The following is a 5,569-nucleotide window of genomic DNA, read 5'->3' as shown; positions in this document are numbered from 1 at the left end:
TATATATTGATGTTAAACATTACTTTGGTTTTACTCATTCATTTTCAAACCTAATATGATAATTTCCTTATTCAGATCACTCAGCATATCTTGCAAGTCTTCTGCTTTTCTGAAGTAAGAATAATGTCATCCACAAATCTTAGGTGGTTCAAATGTTCGCCATTAATCTTCAAACCTTTCTCTTCCCAACTCAACGTTTTGAAAATCGCTTTCAAGTAAGCTGTAAACAATTTTGGTGAAATTGTATCGCCTTTGCCGTACTCCTTTCTCAATCTTGATCTTTTCTGTATCTTTACGTTGTCGAATTATAGCGGTACCTTTCGCATAAATCTTTTCTAAAACCCTTACGATCTGTTCGTTTGTACCCTGCTTGCCTGCCTAGAGTGTTTAGCATTGCTATTTATTCTACCGAGTCAAAGGCCTTCTCGTAATCTACAAAAACTTAACAGAGGTATATTGTATTCTGTCGTTTTCTCGGTTAGATGATTCATCGCCTGCAAATGGTCTAGAGTCGACTATCCGTTCCTAAACCCTGCCTGTTCTCTCAGTTGGTTTCCATCTAAAACTTGACCTAGTCTATTTGAAGGATCTTGGAGAATACTTTATATACATTTGATAGCAAGCTAATAAGTCGATAGTTACAAAGGTCATTCTGGTCCATATCATTGCACCACGATTCAGGAAAGCTTTCTTGACGTAAGCACTGGGTGTACAACTGAGCTAAATATGAACTTTTTCCCTGCGTCTTTCAAGAGATCTATCGATATACCACCTTCCCTAATTGCTTTTTCTCGTTTCATATTTTGTTGAGCATATTCTACTTCTTCCTTTGTAATCTCTGGTACACTACTAACGTCTACACATGAATTTACTGACTCAACTACAGTCTTCGACGAGTACAACTCTTGGTAAAATTATTCCACTATTTTTATCATTTTGCCTTTGCATTTAATATTCTCTCCATTTCTATCTTTCAAACATATCATTTGATGTCTTCCTAAAGCATGTCTGCGCTCGGTCCCTTTAATACTTTTACCTTTCCGAATATTTTCCTCTTTTTCGTCCATGTTTCTCTTTCTTCTCCCTTATCTCTCCCTTTTGTTGATAAGCTTGTTTAGTTCTACTCTATTTTGCCTCTTCTGTTTTTAATCTGCATGGTCCTTCCTTTAATTAGGTCATTTGTATCTTTGGAGTATTTGTTTTCTCTAATACTTTTTGTACTTCCTACTTTTTCTGCAGATTCCCTGATAGTTACTAAATTCAATTTGGAATCTTCGAAGGTGTCCTCATTAGTTTTTAGAGCTTGGAATCTATCTTTAATCTCTTACTGATATTTATCATTATTAATCTTTGCGAGGCTTATCTTATTTTTTAAAACTAGTTTATTTCTCTCGGCTCTGAAATTGAACTTAGCTGTGCAACCTACTATTCTATGGTCACTATGTTGACTTTATCACCGTAACATTGCTAACACTCTTGCTTTCATCTGACATAAAGTCTATTTTGTTCTTTGTTGTATCATTTGGTCTTCTCTAGGTCCATTTACGACCTGCATGCTTTTGGAAGAAAATGTTCATTATCCTTATGTTGTAGTTCTCTGCAAAATTAACTAACATCTCACCTCTGTCATTTCTTTCACCTACTCAAACTTCGCAATGCACGACTCATCTTCAATCTTCTTTCTCACTTTAGCATTAAAGTCGCCTATTACCAACGTGTACTTTTACTTGATTCATTGTCTGACATATATCATCATAGAAGGACTCAATTTCATCGTCTGAACTTCGTGAAGTTGGTGCATAATCCTGAACTATTTTGAGAGTGTACCTTTTACACAGCCTAATCACAATCCAAGTTACCCTGTCTGATAAACTACTGAACTTGACTATGTTACTAGCAACCTCTCGGTTTATCAAGAATCCTACTCCACTAGATCTTTCTTTGTTCCTACCTCTATAGTAGAACAGGTGTTTGTCATCTTGTAATTGGACTAGCTTTTCTTCCGGTCTTCGGACTTCGCTCAGTCCTACGATGTCCCACTTGATGTTGTCTAGTTCTTCCACTAAACTCTCCAGCCTATAGTCTTCTGAGAGAGTTCTTACGTTCTAAGTATAGATCTTAATTTTCTTCATGCTATTTAATATCCAAGACTTGGATCTACTTAGACAGTGCTTACATTTGGTGGCACAATGCCCGTAAGCACACAAGGCAATGCGGTCGGAACTTTAGGTTTTGGTTGCACTATTCATAGTTGCTATGGTGGGACTTTGGCAGTAATATCACCTCCGTGCCAACTGGTTTCTGGCGAGATATTTCTCTGGTGTCACCTTATTCATTATATTCGGTGAAGCCCTATATATCTATAGGGTGCCCAATGGTCCACGACGTCATTATGACGGTACCCCATATATCTATGAGGAATTTCCATATTCACCACCAGGGACGTGCCAGCAAGAAGAGGGACCTGCAACTGTGCGTGCGAGCTGGTCTTTGATCTTTCTTACAAAACCTGTTCGATATGGGTGACCCAGCAGAGATTTCCTCTCTCTCTATCGACATAGCTTTTGTAATTATTAAGATTTTTATGCCTATTCAGCATGTCAAGGTGTCAACTCTCGGATATATATATATATATATATATATATATATATATATATATATATACATATAATATATATGTATATATATTATATATATATATATAATATATATGTATATATGATATATATATATATATGTATATATAATATATGTATATATAATATATATATATAATATATATATATATATATATATATATATATATGTGTGTGTGTGTGTGTGTGTGTGTGTGTGCAAGTGTGTATATGTGTCTGTATGTGTTTGTGTATGCATGTGTATGTGTGTGTATATATATATATATATATGTGTGTGTGTGTGTGTGTGTGCGTGCGCTTGTGTGTGTGTGTCAGTGTGCACTTGTGTGTATGTGTTTGTGTTTGAGTGTCTGTTTTTGTTTCTTTATGTATATATACCCTTTAGGATCGGTAATGTGATTTTTTGTTTGTCTGAACCCTATTTCTTAAGCTTTATTTCGAGTACATGACATGATGAAAATAAACCATATTTGTCTGCTTCTACATCCTCTTAAACAAGAACTGCTTAGATTGATCCGGCAATATTTATGATGATGTCCTGCTTATACCCAAACGTGCAATCCAGATATAAAGTGACAAGTGTGATACACCCACACAGTGATACATGGAATTGAAGTCAGTGATTGGTTAGGTCATAGAGGTTTTGAGTTTTTTATATGGATATTATACGCCCACGAACTTTAGATAAATTAGGAAACGTTACGAATATATGTAAATAGATGTATAATCTAATTTCGTGGATTATTCTAATTATCAAGTAAATATGTACAATGCATATTTATATAAACATTCAGACGATATTTATTTGGAAATATATATGTATAGATAGTACACATACGGAAACTGAGGCAAATTGCAGACCCAAACACACACAAACACACACCCACGCACACCCACGCGCGCACACACACACACACACACACACACACACACACACACACACACACACACACACACACACACACACACACACACACACACACACACACACACACACGCCCACATACACACACACGCCCACACACATACACACGCACACACACACACACACACACACACACACACACACACACACACACACACACACACACACACACACACACACACACACACACACACACACACACACACATTGTACAGAAACACTCACAACACACACAAACACTTATGCAGAAACACTCATAACACATAAAAACATTCACAACACACACAGACACCCAGACCCACACACACATACACACACACACACGTTGTACAGAAACACTCAACGCACACAAACACTTATACAAAAACACTAACACACACACACACACACACACACACACACACACACACACACACACACACACACACACACACACACACACACACATTGTACAGAAACACTCACAACAAACACAAATACTTATGCAGAAACACTCATAACACACACAAAAATTCACAACACAGACAGACAGACACACACACACACACACACACACACACACACACACACACACACACACACACACACACACACACACACACACACACACACACACACACAAAGAAATAACATACACACACACAAATTAACATAAACTTTCATCACAATGATGTGCTCATATTCTTCCTACTGATGGATATGGACACTTGGACAATGAGTATATCTAAATCTATATTCAAGCTAATGCACATATTAGGTGCATATGGCATGTGTAGACACAACACATTCAGACACAACAAAAATACATATAGAATTAATTCATGGCAGTGGTTTTAAGTCATGAACTGAAAATACAAATATACGAGGTAAATCTTGTTTGTAGCTGAAGCCCAATGACATACATATTTATCGAAAAACAATATTTTTCGTTTGGATGATAAAACACAGTTCATGGGACAGATGAGTGACGACAGAAAAGAACTTCACACATACATGTCATTCAAAAAGGACCATGGTACACACAAATACTGATATGGCACGTGATTTCACTTCAGGTCTGCAGGACAACGGCCATGTGGGCGGCCAGTTTTATTGATTAACACGTTCCAATCTCTTGCGCAGGTCAAGGTACGTTATGATAATTAACACTGGCTCTTTCCTTAGAGACACTGCACTCTTGACTACGTCACCAAGTACCTCTGCCCTGTCCTGCCTGTTGCCGATATTGAAGGAAGGGGAGCGGGTTGCCTACACACGCGCGCGCACGCACGCCGCCGCGGTATGACTGACGCTCCGTTTTCTGAGGCTGCGGAGAACGGGAACACATACCTGGCCACGGTGGCCATATATCTACTAATTAGTCATTATCAGATGACGGTGGTCGAGGTAAGAGAGTCACCCATCAAGTTCTCGACTGAAGAGCGTGGCCACAGGATCCCTGCGACAGACCCGAGGACACCAAAATTCCTCTGTCTTTGTTTACGTACGTCACACCGCCTGCGCAGAGCCAGGTGCGCGGTCGAAGAGTTCACGTCACTACGTCCTCTCCCGACACTAGACCAGCCCGTACTGCCTTGCCCTGCCCTTACGGCCTTGTCCTACCCTTGGTGACTCTGCCTGACCTCACTGCTCCTACTTCCCTCATCAACTGCCTTAAGCCATCTGTGTCTACTGCTACCGTCGGCGCCTCTTACACATTGTCCCACTTAGTCGTTCCGTACGTCCGTCCATGCCTCTTGGTCTGGTTTTACTACGGGCCAAAACTTCCTTCCTGGTTACTCCCATCCTATAAAGACCGCTTTTGCCACCTGTTCTGGCCTTACTAATAAATCCTTTTTTTTTTCTTTGTCTTCAAAGTACTTCACTTATTTCCCTACCCGTGGTCTTTTATTTTTCATAATCATATGCATTATCTTCTCTTTCGCGCCTATACCCACATCATTCACGATGTCATGTTTCTGATAATAGGTTCTCTCACAATCTACCTTGTCCTGCCCTTTCTGCATAT

At 39.0% G+C, this 5,569-nt stretch overlaps 1 protein-coding gene across 1 annotated transcript in view; it reads right to left on the bottom strand.

Annotated features, from left to right (window-relative positions):
- LOC143021776 (uncharacterized) overlaps window positions 1-5,328 on the bottom strand; it is an 87,244-nt gene extending 81,916 nt beyond the window's left edge. Inside the window, exon 1 of the mRNA XM_076179490.1 lies at window positions 5,049-5,328. The gene's annotated coding sequence lies outside the window, so the exon portion shown is untranslated. The remainder of the gene's footprint in view (window positions 1-5,048) is intronic.
- Between the last annotated feature and the right edge of the window lie 241 nt (window positions 5,329-5,569).

The sequence above is a fragment of the Oratosquilla oratoria genome, chromosome 42 (genome assembly GCF_046742065.1).
Source record: "Oratosquilla oratoria isolate Oo_2021 chromosome 42, ASM4674206v1, whole genome shotgun sequence".
Lineage (NCBI taxonomy): Eukaryota > Metazoa > Arthropoda > Malacostraca > Stomatopoda > Squillidae > Oratosquilla > Oratosquilla oratoria.
This window is presented reverse-complemented; position numbering and strand designations above follow the sequence as displayed.